The 20,369-nt window shown below is 44.0% G+C and overlaps 1 protein-coding gene and 1 long non-coding RNA gene across 2 annotated transcripts in view; both read right to left on the bottom strand.

Annotated features, from left to right (window-relative positions):
- Positions 1-1,404, bottom strand: part of SLC5A1 (solute carrier family 5 member 1) — a 70,005-nt gene extending 68,601 nt beyond the window's left edge. Inside the window, exons 1-2 of the mRNA XM_033233356.1 lie at positions 1,289-1,404; positions 52-140 (exon numbers count right to left, since the gene is read on the bottom strand). The gene's annotated coding sequence lies outside the window, so the exon portion shown is untranslated. The remainder of the gene's footprint in view (positions 1-51; positions 141-1,288) is intronic.
- A 6,590-nt stretch (positions 1,405-7,994) lies between these two features.
- Positions 7,995-20,369, bottom strand: part of LOC117096239 — a 68,239-nt gene continuing 55,864 nt past the window's right edge. The window contains exon 4 of the long non-coding RNA XR_004442415.1: positions 7,995-8,090. This is a non-coding gene — a long non-coding RNA (uncharacterized LOC117096239). The remainder of the gene's footprint in view (positions 8,091-20,369) is intronic.

Genomic DNA, 20,369 nt, shown 5'->3' with positions numbered 1-20,369 from the left:
CTGGTCTGCCTCGGGCCCTCTCTGCCCACTGCTAGACAACCACCCACTCACCAAATGTGAGCATCCTGTTCCTTTGCACTCAATGCTTCAGAGGTCTGCTTCCCCTCCTTCCGTATCAGCACCTGTTCTTCCCAGTGAAGCTGCAGACAAAGAATCATTATTTGGACATCACCCCCACAGGTCTTCCCCATTTCCCCCACACATCCCCCAGGACTGCAAACTATATAAGGCTATGTCCTGGGGCCAGTATATTGCCTGCCCAGAGGAAGCAGGAATTCTTTCGAGGAATCTGAAGGCAGAGGCTCACTGCTGTGAATGCCTGCCAAGACTTAGAGCTCAGCTGTCAGCTGCAGCTTGGAGCAACTCGCCTTTTGCCTGTGTTCATTCGTTCCTGCATTCAGCCAGGTTTTTCACCTGGATGAATCCCAGGAAGAGTCCCTGCCCTTAGGAAGCTTCTGTTCTAGTCTGGAAGTGAACCCACCCACAGGAAAAGTCCAGCCCTGAACCCAGGTGCAGGTGCAGGCAGCCAGTTCCAAAAGCACAAGGCATAGAAAGTGAAGCGAGCAGGAGAGAGAACTGGAAATACTAAAGGACTTCAAAGGAGGGACAGAGCCATTCTTTGATCTTTTTAGGAGAGCCAAATATAAGTGGGAAAAGAAAGGAAAGGATGGGGCCCAGGTAGACGTCAGAAAATGCATCCATTCATGCATTCATTTATTCTTGCAACAAAAGAGCAGCTTCTATGTGCCAGGTCATATGTGCCAACCCTGGAATACCGCTATGAAAAGACTCACACAGCTGTTTCCCTCACAGAGCTTCCTGACCAATGACAGATAAATCAGCATCAAAGATGAGACAACTACCTATGAAATTACCATTGTGACACATGCTTTGAAGGAGAAATACTAATACCCCAAATGCCTACCAAGGAATTTGACCTGGGGATAAGGTGAGGTTAGAGTAAGATCTGTGAAAGCTCTGGTTTGAGCAGGGACCTGAAAGAAAACGAGGAATAAGCCAGGTAAGGTGGGAGTGAGGGACATTCCAGAAGATGACAAGCATGAGGAGTAGGGAAGGGGTTACAATATTTAGGGAGGGACTAGCAGGGGCTACAAATAAACATATATAAAAAGGATGTCACTTGTAAGAAACTCCCTACCACAGTCATTCCCCAGGCTGCCTGAGGCCCTTTTGCCATCTCTCTTCCTCATTGGTCTCTTCTAAAGGGACACTTTAAACCCACTGCCCCTGAATGGATGCTTCCAGGAGAACACAGTGTGACATGCACCTGCTCCCATGCAGCTGGCCTGAGCTGCTGGGCCACTGCTCACTGGTAGGATCCTGCTGGATTCTCTCTTGCCCTCATGGGTGCCAATCAAAACCAGGATCTGGTCACTAAAGGGGACCTCGTTAGCAGAACCCCCGAGAAAGAAAAAAGTCAGCCAGACACTCAGGCCATAGGAAAGATGAGGCTGATAAGGAAAGACAGCTGAGAGCAGGAAGCAGCCCCCTACCTATCCAAGTATACATAGGTTTACAATCAGTGGTCAGATGAGGGTTCCACATTTAAAAAGACATTTGCCCACAGAGCCACAGCTGTATCTGACTGTCAGAAGAACAAATATTCAAGTGACTCTGAGGTCACTAGTGTCTACAGATGGCAGGGAGAACCCAGCATTAGGAGGGTAAGGACTCATCACTAAGTGGGAACTGTCCTGTCTCCTCTTCCTCCCTCCACATGCATCTGCCCAGGACCCTTGGGGGTCCCACCTCTCCTGCCAGCCTGGGAGCTTCTCCCCAGAAGGCCCCAAGGGTACAGTGTCCACCTCTCACTGGTTGAACTGTGCTTCTTGGCAAAGGACCCCACAGTGGAATGGCCAGCTCTTGAACTCTTGTCACACAAAGAAATCAACACCCTAGATGCAGAGATTTTGAGTTTAGGGAAGTAAGGGTTGAAGAGAGAACCTACTTGGCTAGTTCGATTGTCAGCTCAGCTACCAATAAGCAGTAGACCATTGACAGCTCACTTAGCATTTGCAATCCTCCCTTCGAACATCTGTAATACAGAACTGACATCAATGACTCTCTCATATGATGGGTGTGAAGGGGCCTCACTGACAGTGAGACACCAGCAAAGATGAGGGATGAAGAGAGCTGCTATAATTTTTTCTTCTTTCCCTTTTTCTCATTGGGAGTTCAGGTGTGGAAAGCCCAGAGAAGCAGGCTATTGATTAGCATACAGTCATGTGTCACTTAACAACAGGATATGTTCTGAGAAATGTGTCACAGAAGTTTCATCCTTGTGGGAACATCATAGAGTGTCTTTACATAAACCTAGATGGGAGGGATAGCCTACACACCTAGGCTGTATGGTCTAGCCTGTTGCTCCTGGGCTACAAACCTGTACAGCATGTTACTGTAGTGAATACTGTAGGCAACTGTAACACAATAGTAATGATTTGTTATCTAAACACAGAAAAGGTACAGTAAAAATACAGTATAAAAGATAATAAATGGAGCCAGGAGCAGTGGCTCATGCCTGCAATCCCAACGGTTTGGGAGGCAAAGGTGGGAAGATTGCTTGAGCCCAGGAGTTTAAGACTAGCCTGGGCAACATGGTGAAACCCCATCTCTGAGAAACAAAAAGAAAGAGAGGGGGAGAGAGAGAGAGAAAAAGAGAGAGAGAGAGAAAGGGAAGGAAGGAAAGAAGGAAGGAAGGAAGGAAGGAAAAGAGAGAGAAAGGAAGGAAGGAAGGAAGGAAGGAAAAGAGAGAGAAAGGAAGGAAGGGAGGAAGGGATGGAGGAAGAGAGGGAGGGAGGGAAGGAAGGAAAACTAGCCAGGCATGGTGGTGCGAAGGGAGGGAGGGAGGGAGTCTGGGAGGTTGTGGCTGCCGTGAGCCATGATTACACCACTGCACTTCAACCTGGGCAACAGAGCAAGACCCTGAAACAAACAAACAAACAAAAGATAAAAATGGTACACTTGTATAGGGCACTGACCATGAATGGAGCTTGTAGGACTGGAAGCTGCTCTAGGTGAGTCAGTGAGTGAATGGTTAGTGAATGTGAAGGCCTAAGACATTACTGTGCACTACTGTAGACTTTATAAATACTGGACACTTAAGTTCACTAAATTTATTTTTAAAATACTTTTCCTTCTTGAATAATAATTTAACTTACTATAACTTTTCAACTGTACAAATCTTTTGTTTTACTTTTTGACTCTTTTGTAATAAGTTAAAACACAAACACATTGTACCACTGTACAAAAAAATTTCTTTCTTTATATCCTGATTCTATAAGCTTTTCTCTATTAAATTTTTTTTTACATTTTCAACTTTTTGTTAAAAATGAAGACACCAACACACACATTACCCTTGGTCTGCACAAGGTCAGGATCTTGCCCCACTGAAAGGTCTTCGGGGAGCAGTAACACACAAGGAGCTGTCATCTCCTGTGATAACAGTGCCTTCTTCTGAAATACCTTCTGAAGGACCTACCTGAGGCTGTTTTACAGTTAACTGTTTTTTTTATAAGTGGAGTATACTATAAAACAATGAAAAAAGCATCGTAAATACATAAACCAGTAGCATAGTCATTGGTTACCATTATCAAGTGCTATATACTATAGATAATTGTATGTGTTATACTTTTTTAATGTGCAAATGCACTTCTTTATTTTTTATTTCCATAGTTTTTTGAGGAACAGGTGGTATTTGGTTACCTGAGTAAGATCTTTATTGTTGATTTGTGAGATTTTGGTACACCCATCACCCGAGCAGTATACACTGAACCCAATTTGTAGTCTTTTGTTGCTCACCCCCCTACCCCTCTTTCCCCCATGTCCCTGAAGTCCATTGTATCTTTCTTATGCCTTTGCATTCTCATAGCTTAGCTCCCACTTATGAGTGAGAACATGCAATGTTTGGTTTTCCATTCCTGAGTTACTTCACTTACAATAATAGTCTCCAGTTCCATTCAGGTTGCTGTGAATGCCATTAATTTGTTCCTTTTTATGGCTGAGTAGTATTCCATCATATATATATATTATATATATAAAAAATATATATATATATATATATATACATACACATACATACACACACATACCACAATTTCTTTATATACTTGTTCGTTGATGGGGATTTGGGCTGATTCCACATTTTTCTAATACTTTTATACAACTGTCAGTACAATAGGTTTGTTTACACCAGCATCACTACAAATGTGAGAAATGTGTCCTGCTGCCATACTAGGACAGCTACAATGTCAGGAATTTTTCAGCTCCATTACAATCTTATGAGATCACTGTTGCATGTACGATCCATCATTGATGGAAACATTGTTAGGTAGTACATAGCTACATTTGTTTCCTGTGGCTACTGTAACACATTACTATCAACTAACTCAGCAGCATAAAACAATCGAAATTTATTCTCTCATAGTTCTGGAAGGCAAAAGTATGAAATCAGTTTCACTGGGCTGAAAGCAAGGTGTTAGCAGAACCACACTACTGAGGTTCTAGGGGACAGTCCTTCCTTGCCAGCTTCTAGTGACACTACTGAGATTCTAGGGGACAGTCCTTCCTTGCCAGCTTCTAGTGGCTGCCAACATTCCTTGACTTGTACCATATCACTCCAATCTTTGCCTCTGTGGGGGTGGGTGGATAAACATAACATAAAGGTTACCATAATAACCATTTGTAAGTGTACAGTTCAGTAGCATTAAGTACACTCACAATGTTGAGCAACCACCACCATCATCCATCTCCAGAACTTCCCCAACTGAAACTCCGTACCCATTAAACGCTTACTTCCCATTCCCCCTCCTCCCAACCCCTGGAAACAACTGTTCTACTTTCTGTCTCTCTGAATTTGACCACTCCAGGTACCTCCTATGAGTGGAGTCACAATGTGCCTCTGTCTTCACATCACCGTCTTCTCTGTGTCTGTCTGTCTCCCTCTGCCTCTCCTTCATAAAGCCAGTTTTGATGGTATTTAGGACCCACCTAGATAATCCAGGATGATCTCTCCTCATCTCAAGATTCTTAGTTTAGGTCGGGCATGGTGGCTCACGCTTGTAATCCCAGCATTTTGGGAGGCCAGCCAAGGCAGGCGGATAGCCTGAGGTTGGGAGTTTGAGACTGGCCTGGCCAGCATGGGGAAACCCCATCTCTACTAAAAATATAAAAATTAGCTGGGCATGGTGGCAGTCGCCTGTAATCTCAGCTACTCTACAAGCTGAGGCAGGAGAATCGCTTGAACCCGGGAGGCAGAGGTTGTAGTCAGCCAAGATCACACCATTGCACTCCAGCCTGGGCAACAGAATGAGACTCCATCTGAAAAAAAAAAAAAAGTCTTAGTTTTACCACATTTGCAAAGAATATTTTTCAAAACACAGTAGCATTTACAGGTGCCAGGGATTAGGACCTGATGTCCTTGAGTGGACAGCTCAAGGCTATTACAGTCAGAAGTCTGAATGGGGAAGGATTTGCTGGAGAAAGCAGAATTGGAGATGCTTTGAAGTAGGGGAAGGAGCTGCTGGAGGGGGTGAATCCAGGTCCAGGGGTAACAGCCAAAAGGTTACCAGGTAAAGAGAGGGGCCAGAAAAGGAAACTATTGAGCTGGCCTCAGGTTACCCTTGGAAGCTGATGTCTAGGCATGGGGGCAGTGAAGAAGGAAGATGGAAAGCTGAAAGAGACAAAGTGCTCCTGACCCTTCCTCTAAAGCTGAAGTCAATAAGAGGTTAACCTCTGGAGGATCTGAGCCCCAGCTCAGCCCCTGACATGCTGAGTGACCTTAGGCAAGTCCTCTGTGTTCTCTGAGTATCACCTCTACAGTGGGGATCAAATTTGATCTAATAGAGGCTTGCTTAGTGCCTGCCATGCATGTCAGCTTTGGATTGGAACCAGAACCCAGGTTACTGGAACTGCCTCATCCTCTAGATCTTTCCTATAGCTCTTTCCTCTAGATCTCAAATCCCAGACTGGCTTCAGACAGGAGCCATGGGGTGAGAAGCTGCAAGACACCCAGCCTACCTTCCCCAGAGTCCTTCACAGGGAACTGCCTCAACACTGTTCTCAATCTGGGGCAGCAGGAAGAATGTGTTGGCTGGAAGTCGGAGGCCTGGGTTCAAGAGCCAGTTCCTCTGGCCTTAGGCAGATCACTCTGAAACTGTCTCTGCACCTGTCAAATTTGGCAGAACTTGACCAGCTGGTCTCTTAAGAAGGATCCTGGTGCCAATTCTGACTCTAACCAGGCTCCTGAAGCTCTCTGGGCCTCCATTTATTGCCTGTTTCACTGGAGACAATAAGCACTGGATAGGTGCATGTCAATCTTACTCCATCCTGTCTCATCCCCTACTATATCTGCCAGCCCCAGGGATGACATTTCCTATTGCTCACCACCATTTCTAAAAGCACAAAGTGGGAACATGACCATCGCTGGTAGAGCAGCAAGCTTCTCCCTGAACACACTTATCACCCAACAGACTCAGCAGGGGCTTCACAGTTGGGCACACTTGGCTGCTATTCTGGCTCACCCTCTCATTATCTAGGTAACCTCACAATACATTATGTAACTTCTGGAGACCTCATTTGCAAAATGGAGATAATAACATTTAAGATAAATGAGACGGCATATGGAAAATGTTTCAGCACACTGCCAAGCACATATTTAATGCTCAACAAAATGATTCACTTTTATCTTTCTTATTATTGTCACCTTATCTAGACTCAAAGATGGAGTCTTGAGCTGGGGCCCTGACCTCACAGAGCAGGAGACAGACACAAAAAAGAATATATGAACTATGTCTTGTGACAAGTGGTACAGCTTCAGTCTTCACAATGACCCTATTGCTATCCCCATTTTACAGACAAGAGCACTGAGACTCAAAAGGGTTAAGTTACTTGGGTCCTAGATCCCTTGGCTGGTAAATGGCCAAGCTGGCGCTCAACTCCCTGTACCAAAGCCTATACCACTAGTGCAGAGGGAAGGAAGAGGAGGGGATACAGCAAGGAGAAGTGAAGCCTTAGTCCTGATTCTGAGACTACTCCAAAGCCAGCATATCCCTCTAGCCCTTCTTCCACTTCACCTCCAGTTTGACACTTGGACCCAGCTGTATGAAAGTCTGAGGTATTTCAATGAGTCATTAATTATAAAAAATGCAGGCAAAAGTCAGCAGTGTAACGTAGGCATCATTGTCTGCCAAACACCTTGCTTTTCTGAAAACTCAGAACCCAGGATAAGAGCAGGTGGAGTGGGAAGGTGAGATGTCACTCAGGACCTGCAGAAGTCAGCTCTCTGAGAGCCATTCCTCAGTGTGACTGTTACCCCATGGACCTCAGCTCCCTCTGCAATGTAAGATGAGGCAGAGAAGGAGCTCCTGACAGGAGGTGGCCCACAGGCCTGCAGGTACTGCTGAGGACCTCACCATGACACTCACCTGTGAGCCTCATACCCCACACTGCCAGCTGACCACCCTTCAGTCAACCTGCCAGTGAGGCTGGGATTCCAGGAACACAAAAACCAGGCAGGCACAGTGGCTCACACTTGTAATCCCAGCACTTTGGGGGCTGAGACAGAAGGATCGCTTGAGCCCAGGAGTTAGAAACTGCAGTGAGTTATGATGGCACCACTGTACTCCAGCCTGGATGACAGGGCAGGACCTTGTAGAGTGATTAGTGTTTCTTGCTTCAGAGACAGGTGTAACCTCTTCAGTGGGTGGTACCAGCCTCTGTGGGCCAAACTCCTGAATTGAGCAGGTGAAAACATGCTCCTGCCTGAGTTGGAGGAATGAAGGAATATCATCCAAAGGCCTGGTGTTACTTCCCATATCTTGGAATTATGGAACTGGGGCAGATGAGTGGATCATCTGAGGACCCTGAGCCCAGGAAAGAGATGAGTCTTACTCAAGGTCACAGGTCATGACAGTGGCGGAGACTCCCAGGGTTCTGCTTTCCACCACAGGTTCCCTCTCATGTGGCAAATAACTTACCAAGCACCAGCTGTTTTCAGGGTGCAATGGTGCTCCAACTTGCCTCTGTGCTCCTTGTCTTGTGTAGTTCTTCTCTCTGGCTCTTCCAGGTTGCGCCTGCACAATTCCAGGCACATAGTAGGGGCATTATTATTTAATAGTAATATTGGATAACATAATCCAATTAATAAGCCAATATGTAATAGTTAATACTATTAATACTATTACATGCTAATGAGATAATTATATTATCCAATTAATAAGCCAATATTAGTAGTTAATACTATTACATACTAATGATATAACATATGGTGTATGCTTAGCACAATGCCTATGTTATCTCATTAGTCATTACATTTGTGAAATAGATATTGTGACCCCTGTTTTACAATGGTTAATTTGTTCAAGGTTATACTACTAGCAAGTGATAGAGCTTAGACTCATACTTAGGTCTATTGGACTCTAAAACTCTCTTTAATAATTATTATTTTTATATTTTAGAGACAGGGCCTTGCTCTGCTGTGCAGGCTAAAGTGCAGTGGCATGATCATAGCTCCCTGCAGTCTTGAATTGCTGGGCTCAAGTGATCCTCCTGCCTCAGCCTCCCAAGTAGCTGAAACTGCAAGTGTGCACCACCATGTATGGCTAATTTTTTAAAGTTTTTGGAGATATGGGGTCTTGCTATCTTGCTCAGACTGGTCTTAAACTCCTGTCCTCAGGCAATTCTGCTGCTGTGGCCTCCCAAAACTCGGAGATTACAAGTGTGAGCGAACACATCCAGCCTCTGTTCAAGAAATTGTTGCTGAAAGAAGGAATGAATCACTGAGCAAAAGGCACCATACTGGCCTTATGGGAAGCATACAGATCAGTTGTTTATGTATTTTACTAATGCATCCTGCTAAATGAGGAAACAGGTACGTAAATACTAAGGCCTAATGTAGATCCACCCATAATAGGGTCCTAATAGTGCTTTGAGGTCCAGAGAAGGGAGCAATTTCTTCCATTGAGAGTGGAGTGTGAGGAGGTTTCATGGGGTGAGAGTGCATTTGAACCCAGCCAAGTAGGATGGTAGAATTCAGACACGTAAAGGTGGCAGATGGAGCACTAGGCAAGGTAGTCCTGCGAACTCATTGGAAGAAACAGCACTGATGAAATGCAGGAGAAGGGAGATCCTGGGAACAGCAACCAGTCCAGCTGGGTTGGACTAAGGATGTGTGAGGAGAGGAGGTGGGGGGATGGGAAGCCAGAAGCAGGTTGGCACCAGGTGGTGGAGGACCTTGAATGTCAGGCTGGGGCCTTTGGGTTTTCTTCAGGGGAGGTGGGGAGCCCCTGACAAATTTGGGTCAGAGTGACATGGCTCATTATGCAGGATGAGTGAAGGAAGGGGAGACCTGGAGGAGGGAGACCAGAAGAGACTGTTACAATAATCCAGGGAGGGATGATGTGGCCTGGCCTGAGGTGCTGTTGGGCTTAGTGATGAGAAAAACACTAGGAGAAGCGTTCCAAAGGAAGATTCCATGGGGTCCAGAAATTGGCTAAGGGGTGAAATGCGGGCAAGAGTCAAAGAAATAGCATGGGGTCAGAAGGCCTGAGTTCTGATTCCAGCTGAGTGACATAGCCTCCTGGGCCTCCCTGGGCCTCCCTGTCCCACTTGTGAAAGTTAGGGGATGAGTTATGCCACGTCTAGTGGCTTTTCCAGGGGTTATGTTCAAAGTACTCTCTAATTTCCTGGTCTTCAAAAGACGCTGACCGAATTGTGACTGAGGCAAGCAGATTTTGGAGGTGCAGACCAGCTGGTTTCCTTGGGGTGGAGAGCTGATTCTGGGCTCCTCTCAGTGAGCTCCTCTCTGGGCTCCTCTCCTCTCTAACTCAGTGAGGTAACTGAGTGTCCATGTATACTGTTATATATGGATAGTCAGGAAACTGCAATAACCGTGTTAGCTGCTCTGCTCCCTTAAGCATTTTTTGCAGCAGAGGTATGTTGGCATGACTTAGGTTATTGCCTAAATTGTGTACCTCCAGAGAGGGGAGTGTGTGGCTTCTTGACTTCTCAAAGTACCAACACACTGGTCGATAAGGCTCAAGTTACGGGACTTGCAAAGGGTCCCAGAGAAAGATCTAAAGTGTCAGAAATCTAGAGAATTCCCCGGAGTCTTCTCTCAGTTCCTCCACCCACAGGCCATCAAGGCTTCAGGTTCCATCCAGAACCTGAGTCTGACACAGCTGGAGATGTGGCAAGAGGTCCCAGTAGCATGATGCAGGAACCCCAGAAAGTTTAAAGGCCAATAGGCTGAGAAATTAGGAAGATGGTGGAGGCAGGTTGCTGAGAAGCAGAGAGGGGAAGGGACTTGTTAGGGTGACACAGTGTGTCAGGTGAAACAAGGACTGGAAGTTAGAGTTTTTGAATTCCTTCTCAGATGTTTCTTTATTCTTTCTTTCCCTGAGGACAACCTCTCTGGGCATATATATACACATATGTGTGTATATGTATGTGTATATGTATGTATAAGTACAGAGTGACACCCTGTCTCAAAAAAATATGTAAATATATAAACATATATAAACAAATATATATGTATATATGTAAAAAATACACATATATATATATGTGTATATATATATATGTCTCACTTTGTAGCCCAGGCTGGAGTGTGAACACTGCTCACTGCTGCTTCAACCTCCTAACCTCAAGTGATCCACCTACCTCAGCCTCCCAAAGTGCTGGGATTATAGGCATGAGCCACCACACCTGCTCAACACATATTTTTAATGTGCATTTATGAGCAATGGGTTCAAAATCTAGTTATGTCCTTCATTAGCTATGCAGTCTTGGGCAAGTTACTTAATCTCTCTAAATCTCAGTTTCCTTATCAACAAACTGAGGATGATAGCACCTATGTCATAGGGGTATTGTGAAGATTAAAGGAGGTAATGCTTGCAAAGCACTTCCTGCAATGTTCTATAAATGCTAGCAAGGAACTGATTAATGATAGCTCTTTTATTCTTCTTCTAACAATGGTCTCTCAGAGAACCATTGCTTTGGTCTCAGGGAGAGAAGGTTTGGTGCAAAGTCCTGAACGTCACCCTCTTCCCTGGACCTGCTCCACTGTCCTGTATACTTTCTTTCCTTCCTTCACCATGTTGGACTTGTCCTGACTCTGACTGTCCCTTAACACACACACACACACACACACACACACACACTCACAAAGTGTCAAATTGAGAGAGCTTCAAGCCACCTTCAGGTCATGTAGGCATTTTTTTGGAAGGAGGTTTCCAAAGACAATCCCTCTCATTCTGCCTGGTTTCTGCCTGACCTTGGGAGGGGACTCCAAAGTGATTTTCAGGGTACCCAAGAGACCTCTTTTTTCCCAATATTAGGATAGCCAACTCCCTTGTTTAATACCTTACTTCTAGAGTGCTTCCTTCCACACAGTGAGGGCCCCTTGTTCTCCCAGCCCCTCTATGGACGTAACAGTCATACTCCTTCCCCCTTGAAGAGAACGGCACACATTCTAAACTCTTCCACACCTTCCACCTTCCTTTGAGCCTCACCTGAAGATAGATAAGTAAAGATGATTGCTGGCACCTGATGCATGGGGAAACTGAGTCCCAGGACACAAAGCAAGTTAGTAGCAGACTCAGGACTTAATTCCAGAAATCTTGATTCCTAGGCCAGTGTTCTTGCCTTTATATTCCTGGAAGAATTCCTATGACTAGATTAATTGGCATTCAAGGACTTTAATCACACAGTCCTAGGTCTGTATCTCCAACCTTCATTCTCATTCCCTTCATGCTTCCCCACCAGGGGCCTTTGTACCTGCTGTTTTATCTAGGAGGCCTTTCTCCCAGAAATCCATGTGGCTTAACTAATTCCTCTTTCCTTTGACACCATCAGGAAAGACCCTCCTTGGTCACCTTTCTTCTTCCTGGCCCTCTTTATCTCCTTATTCTGCTTTATTTTCCTTCCTAACACTTATTATTGCTGGACATATCATGTTCTTATTTGATTGCTTTTTTTTTTTTTTTTCTGAGACAGAGTCTCGCTCTGTCGCCCAGGCTGGAGTGCAGTGGCGCAATCTCGGCTCACTGCAAGCTCCGCCTCCCGGGTTCACGCCCTTCTTCTGCCTCAGCCTCCCAAGTAGCTGGGACTAAAGTCTCCTGCCACCACTCCCGGCTAATTTTTTGTATTTTCAGTAGAGACGGGATTTCACCATGTTTGCCAGGATGGTCTCGATCTCCTGACCTCGTGATCCGCACACCTCGGCCTCCCAAAGTGCTGGGATGACAGGCATAAGCCACCACGCCTGGCCATTTGCTTGCTTTTTAAAACCTATCTTTCACAATTAGAATCAGAATAGGGACTGTTTTCTTCGCTGCTGTACCTCTAGTGCCTAGAGGAGCATGTGTGGCACTTAGATGTGCGATAACTGTTTGTTGAATTGTATGAATAGATATAGTAAATATCCATCCAAACTGGACCATTCAGGTTCCCCTGCCTTTGCCCATGCAATTCATTCTGTCATGTCAGAAAGGCTTTATATATTAAATGGGCATTTTACTGTTGCTTCCTCTGTAAAGCCTTTCTTGGTTCTTCAAAGATAATGCTGGGAGCGGTGTACACACCTGTAATCCCAGCTACTCAGGAGGCTGAGATGGGAGGATTGCTTGAGCAATCCTCAAGTAGCTAGGATTACAGGCAAGCTCATGGCTGCAATGAGCTTCTATCCTGCCACTGCACTCCAGCCTGGGTGACAGAGGGAGACCCCATCTCTCTCTTAAAAAAAAAAAAAAAAAAGAAGATACTGCTAAATGACGTGTTAAACTCAGAATACCAAATCACCTGCTACTGCCATCTCCCACCTACACCTGTACTATGGAGGTGTACATCTCTTATAATGCATTATAAAAATTGCAACCTTGAACTGGTAAGCCAAAATGTCAAGTTACCCTCTTGTTGAATGGGAAAAAAAATAAAAAGAAAAAAAACAAACCAAAGCAAAACTTGCCAGTAGAGTCACCTCTTGTTTCACAGATAGCCTCTTTGACATCTAGCATTATAAAGAAAGGTTAGATGTGAGTTTTGCCCAAATTCACTTGTTTTTTTCTAATTATGTCTGAAGTATATTATTTTATTTGGAAAAAAACCCAAGAAGGCAATATAGATAAGCCAAAAATAAAAAAGTTTTATTCTTTTAAAAAATTTTATGGGGTCTTGCTATGTTGACCAGGCTGGTCTTGAACAACTAGCCTCAAACAATTCTCCTGTCTTGGCCTCCTGAAGTGCTAGGATTACAGGTGTGAGCCACCATGCCTGGCTGAAAGCCTTATTCTTAAGACCATATTTTAGAAATTGTCACTGTTAACATTTGGAATATATGTTCTTTCAGATTTTAAAATATATAAAATAAAAGGCCAGGCGCGGTGTCTCACGCCTGTAATCCCAGCACTTTGGGAGGCCGAGGCAAGTGGATCACCTGGGGTCCGGAGTTCGAGACCAACCTGACCAACATGGCAAAACCCCATCTCTACTAAAAATACAAAAATTAGCCAGGCGCGGTTGTGGATGCCTGTAATCCCAGCTACTCGGGAGGCTGAGACACGAGAATAACTTGAACCTTGGAGGCAGAGGTTGCAGTGAGCTGAGATCACACCATTCTACTCCAGCCTGGGCAAGAGAGCAAGACTCTGTCTCAAAAAACAAATATATAAAATATAATATAGCTATATATTACATACATTAATAATTATATATTTATAAATAAGCATCACATATTTGCAAAATTGGATTGCACTGTGCATTGAATTTTGTAGATCTACAACGTATTTTTAAATGACCGCAAATTATTCTAGCATATTGATATATTTATATTTTCTTAATAAATTCTGTACTTTGGGACATTTAGGGCAGCTAGAGGTATTATTGTAGATATCGCTGAGATAAATGTCCCTCTAACACTTGTCTATTTTCTTTTTTTTTTTTTTGAGACGGAGTCTCGCTCAGTCACCCAGGCTGGAGTGCAGTGGCGCAATCTCGGCTCACTGCAAGCTCCGCCTCCTGGGTTCACGCCATTCTCCTGCCTCAGGCTCCCAAGTAGCTGGGACTACAGGTGCCCGCCACCACGTCCGGTTAATTTTTTGCATTTTTAGTAGAGACGGGGTTTCACCGTGTTAGCCAGGATGGTCTCGATCTCCTGACCTTGTGATCTGCCCGCCTCGGCCTCCCAAAGTGCTGGGATTACAGGCGTGAGCCACCGTGCCTGGTCCACACTCGTCTATTTTCTTATGAGAAATTCCTAGTACAGAATGTTAATCAAAGGTCTTGACTATTTTTAAGACTGATATATGTCATCAAACTGCCCTGTGGGGTGACTGTCCCAGATGACACTCATTTTGATGGAATTTTTTTTATTGTGGTAGAATATATATAAGATAAAATTTACTATTCTAACCATTTTAAAATTAAGTTGTATTAAGTACATTCACATTGTTGTGCAATCATCAGTATCTAGTATCTATCTACAGAACTTTTCCATCATTCCAAATTGAGACTCTGTACCCATTAAGAAATAACTGTCTGTTCTCTCCTCCCCTCAGTCCCTGGTAACTACTATTTGACTTTCTGTCTCAATGAATTTGTCTGTTCTAGGTATCGTATATAAGTGGAATCATACAAATTTGTCTTTTTTTTTTTTTAGGCTGGGTGCAGTGGCTCATGTCTGTAATCCCAGTGCTTTGTGAGGCTGAGGCGGACAGATCACAAGGTCAGGAGTTTGAGCCTGGCCAACATATTGAAACCCCATCTCCACCAAAAATACAAAAAATTAGCTGGGTGTGGTGGTGGGTGCCTGTAATCCCAGCTACTCGGGAGGCTGAGGCAGAAGAATCACTTGAATCCGGGAAGTGGAGGTTGCAGTGAGCCAAGACTGTGCCACTGCACTCCAGCCTGGGCAACAGAGTGAGACTCCGTCTCAAAAAAAAAAAAAAAACACTTGTCTTTTTGTGTCTGGCTTATATCACTGGGCCTAATATCCTTGAGGTTCACTCATATTGTAGTATATATTTGAATTTCCTTCCTTTTTTAAGGCTAATATTCCATTGTATGTATATACCATATTTGTTTAGCCGTTTACCTGTCAATGGACATTTGGATTATTTCCACCTCTTAGCTATTGTGAATAATGCTGTCATGAACATGGGTATACAAATATCTGTTTGAGTTCTTGCTTTCAATTCTTTTGAGTATATATACCCAGAAGCAGAATTGCTGGATACTATAGTAGTTCTATTTTTAATTTTTCAAGGAACTGCCATACTGTTTTCCAGAGTGGTTGCACCATTTTACAATCTCACCAGCAGCATACAAGAGTTCTAATTTTCCCACATGTCCAATAACACTTGTCGTTATCTGTGCTTTTTTTAAAATGGCCATCCTAGTGGGTGTAAGAAGGGATCAAATTGTGGTTATGATTCACATTTCTCTAATGATTAGTGACAACCATCTTTTTGTGTGATTTTTAAAGAATTATTTTAAATCTTTGCCAACCTGGTATTGTCCATGTTTCAGTTTGGTTCAGTTCAGTTCATTGCAATTTTGTTCACATGTACTTTCACCAACAGAGTTGTCATTCTTCTCAAAGAACACCTGGGGAAGCCAAGTGAGAGGATCGCTTGAGCCGAGGAGTTTGAGACCAGCCTAGGCAACATAAACATGGGCAACATAGACTCATCTCTACCAAAAATTTAAAAATTAGCTGGGCCTGGTGGCATGTGCCTGTAGTATCAGCTACTGAGGAGGCAGAGGTGGGAGGATCATTTGAGCCCAGGAGGTCCAGGCTGCAGTGAGCCTTGGTCATGCCACTGCACTTCAGCCTGGGCAACAGAGGAAGACTCTGTCTCAAAAAACAAAACGAAATACCTGGAGACAATCTGAATGCCCATATGTAGGTAAATGTCACAATCAATCATTGCACATACATACCATGGAATAGTAGTGGCCACTGGAAAAAAAATGAGGCAGTTATCAATATACAAGAATGTTTTCCTCAATATATAGTTTTGTGGGTTTTGTTGTTGTTGTTGTTGTTGTTGTTGTTGTTGTTGTTTGAGACAGGGTCTCCCTCTGTCACCCAGGTTGGAGTGCAGTGGCATGATGGCTCACTGCAGCCTTGGCCTCCCGGGCTCAATCAATTCTCCCACCTCAGCCTCCCAAATAGCTGGGATGAGAGGCGTACACCACCACACCTGGCTACTTTTTTGTAGAGATGGGGTTTCCCCATGTTGTCCAGGTTGGTCTTGAACTCCTGAGCTCAGGTGATCCGCCTGCGTCAACATCCCAAAGTGCTGGAATTACAGGCACGAGCCACCACACCCAGTTTGGTGAGTTTTGACAAATATACCCACATAACCACCATCTTGATCAAGATGTAGAACACTGACAGAACCCTAGAAAGTTCTCTCATACCCCTTTGCAGCCAATCATCCCTCTCCTGCCTCCGACAACTACTTTGTTTTCTATCACCATAGACTAATTAGTTTTGCTTGTTATAGAGTTGCATATAAATGGCATAATACAGTGTGTACTCATTTATGTTTGACTTATTTTCTCAATTCAGTATCTATGAGATTCGTCCACACTGTATGCATCAGTAGCTTGTTCTGTTTTTTAATTGATGAGTAGTATTCCATTGAGTTGATACACTACATTTTGTTTGTCCAGTTACCTGCTAATGAACATTTGGGTTGTATCTAGTTTCTGACTGCTTTGAATAAAACTGCTATGAACATTCATGTACAAGTCTTTTGTGGATATATGTTTTCATTTTTCCTGAGTAAATACTTAGGGGTGGAAAGGCTGAGTCATAGGGTAGATGTAGGTTAAGATTTAGAAGAAATTGTAGGAGTTTTTTTTTTTTTAAACAATGTTTTCTTTTACTTTTATTTTTGATAAAATAGAGATGAAGTCTCACTATGTTGCCCAGGCTGGTCTCGAACTCCTGGGCTTAAGTGATCTGCCCAGCTCAGTCTCCCAAAGTGCTAGGATTACAGGTGCGATGAACAATGTTTTCAGAGATGGCATAGCATTGGATTAGGAACTCTGAGACCAGGGCATACACGTGGACAAGTCACTCTTACTCCTTGGGTCTCAGTTTCGTCACTGCAGAATGAGGGGATTGGCTGAATGCTCTTAACTCTTTTAAGTGTGAAGAGTCTGTTATTCTTGGAGGTGTGGAAATCCAAAACCTGACGTATGCCTGACTCAGGTATTAGAGGAACTGGCCCTCAAGGCCCCTCACCAGCAGCTACCTGTGTTCAAGAAGTACAAACAGTTCTCCCATATCAGGCATGTGTGGGGGTAATCACAATGTTAATAACAGTTGCAGTTTAAAGAGGCCTTTGCCCCATAGAACCCATAGCCTTTTCACATGGAATAGTAACTTTGGAGTATACTTTGCACTGAAGGAAGCCATTGCAAACCAGGTGCTTTCTCAAGAACTAGGAGTGGGAAGCAAGCAGTGAGTGACTCAGGATGAGTCACTGAGACCCAGTTTATGTCACTGAGTCACTGAGACATAGTTTATGATGATAAACTGAGACCCAGGATGACTTCTGTTTGGAAGGCAGAGAAAATGGGCCTTGCAAGTGGTCTTCCATTAAAAATGAGGCTTGGCTGAGCGAAGTGGCTCATGCTTGTAATCCCAGCATTTTGGGAGGCCAAGGCAGGAGGACTGCTTGAGGCCATGAGTTCAAGACCAAACTGGGCAACATAGCAAGACTGTCTCTACAAAAAGTAAAAAATAAAAAACTTAGGTGGGCATGGTGACACACACCTGCAGTCCCAGCTACTTGGGGGGCTAAAGTGAGAGGATCACTTGAACCCCGGAGTTTGAGGCTGCAGTGAGCTATGATTGTGCCACAGCACTCCAGCCTGGGTGACAGAGCCATACCCTATCTCTAAGAAAAATGGGGGGAGGTTGCGGGGGAAGGCCCTGTGCTGGGACTCACAGCCTAAGCCCATATAAAAAACCTCAATTTGACTTCTTTGCTCTTTTTTTTTTTTTTTTTTTTTTTTTGAGATGGAGTCTCGCTCTGTCGCCCAGGCTGGAGTGCAGTGGCCGGATCTCAGCTCACTGCAAGCTCCACCTCCCAGGTTTACGTCATTCTCCTGCCTCAGCCTCCCGAGTAGCTGGGACTACAGGCGCCCGCCACCTCGCCCGGCTAGGTTTTTGTATTTTTTAGTAGAGACGGGGGTCTCACCGGGTTAGCCAGGATGGTCTCGATCTCCTGACCTTGTGATCTGCCCGTCTCGGCCTCCCAAAGTGCTGGGATTACAGGCTTGAGCCACCGCGCCCGGCCCTTTCTTTGCTCTTTTCAAGCACAACCCTGAAGCACCTTCTCTCTCCCATCAGCAACTGATATCTCAGCAAGGATCTATTCCTCTTTACCCCTACCCTTCAGAGCCAAACTGAGGCTGGAGTTCAATCAGCAGCCCCTTCTCCAATAATAGAATCACTCCAACGACAGAGATTTTACGATTTCATATTTTGGATTATCATGGCTTTAGAACTGATGGCTTTTCATCTCAGACTTTTATTCTGTGTTTTGGAGTTGATATTTGTGTACATGTCTAAGTGGGCATATATTTATAGGAGTGTTTATATATGTGTTTGTGTATATATGATTCCATTTTCATGTGTGTTATGTAATACTGAAATCAAAGTTAATTGGATATATTAGGCTACGCCCCACACTGTTGATTGTTGCTCTTTGTCATTCAAGGTAATAAGAATGACAGTCCTCTTTTCTTTTCTTATTTCCTGGTAAGATTTCTCAAACTTGGAAAAACCCTGTTGAGGAATTTGCCTAAGACCCTTAGAAAATCCCAGGGATCAGGGACAATTGACAATGGATTCGGTTCTTTTCCCTATTCCCAAACAGAAGATCATTTTCTGAGTATCTGCCTTAATGTTTTGTCTTACCATTTTTCGTGTCTCAGCGGGGACAGATGAACCATCACTCAGAAAGGTGTGTGTGCATGCGTATTTATAATGATGTCTAAATAATAGTTTCTGTAGGTGGAGGATGAAACAGTGTTAATTAGTACTGAGAGGTCTTTCCATTGGCTGTGACTATGATGATTAGAAAGTAGATGTAGGAGAGGAAAGCCAGTTTTGTGGTTCAGTTATCATTATGCTCATAAACATTGACTGCATTATCAGGTCCATTTCCTTTGCTGTACTTTAAGCCCAGAATAGGTAATAAAACCAAACAGAGACTGCAGACCTGAGTTTCAGCCCTAGCTCTCCCACCAAGTCTCTGGTGATCTTGGCCAAGGCCTGCCTGTTCTTTCTCTGGGCTTCAGTTCTTACTGATAAACTGTAAGATCTTTCTCCATTAGATTGTTTACCTCTATACATTTGCATCTTGCTATCTACAGCACCTGGAAGTGTCAGGCATATATGAGTCACTGAAGATATATTTGTGGAGTCAGTGAATGTATTATGGAGTCAAGCTAGAAGATTGCTAAGGTCCCTTACTGCTCGGATAGCCAGTGATCCTAGAGCCGTGTTCGTTCTTCTTCTTTTCCTTTTTATTGTTTTTTCCCTCCATTCCTCCTACCATCTATTGATGCAGTAAATAATATATTCACGTGGTTCATAAGGTACATAAGCATATATAGAAAGAAAGTCTCTCAGTCATCCAAATTTTTTCCCTCAAGGCAATCAATTTTGTCAATTTCTTGTGTATTCAAGAGATTTTTAAATGCACATATAAGCAAATATGTACCTATATTCTTCCTCTACCTCCTCATGTTCTACACTAATGTTAGTATACTATATGTTGCTTTGCACACTTAACTTTTTTTTTTTTTGAGACAGAGTCTTGCTCTATCGCCCAGGTTGGAGTACAGTGGCGTGATCTCAGCTCACTGCAATCACTGCAACCTCTGCCTCCTGGGTTCAAGCAATTCTCCTGCCTCAGCCTCCCAAGTAGCCGGGACTATAGGCACAGACCACCACACTGGACTAATTTTTGTATTTGTAGTAGAGAAGGGGTTCCACCATGTTGGCCAGGCTGGTCTCAAACTCCTGACCACAGGAGATCCGCCTGCCTTGGCTTCCTAAAGTGCTGGGATTACCGGCATGAGCCATCATGTCTGGCCTGTAGCATACATTCTTAGAAGTAAAATAGGTAGGTCAAAAGATATGTGAATGTATAATTTTTAAAAAATGAACTTTATTCTTTTAGAGCAGTTTTAGGTTCAGAGCAAGATTGAGTGGAAAGTAAAAAGAGTTCCCATATACCCCTGCCCACCCCATGCCCTGCCTCTCCCACTATCATCCGACACTAGCATGGTACCTTTGACAATTGATAAATCTACATTTATACTTCATT

Source organism: Trachypithecus francoisi, unplaced genomic scaffold (assembly GCF_009764315.1).
Source record: "Trachypithecus francoisi isolate TF-2019V2 unplaced genomic scaffold, Tfra_2.0 Lachesis_group14, whole genome shotgun sequence".
NCBI lineage: Eukaryota > Metazoa > Chordata > Mammalia > Primates > Cercopithecidae > Trachypithecus > Trachypithecus francoisi.
Note: the sequence above shows the minus strand (reverse complement) of the source record. Positions and strands in the feature narration are given on the sequence as shown.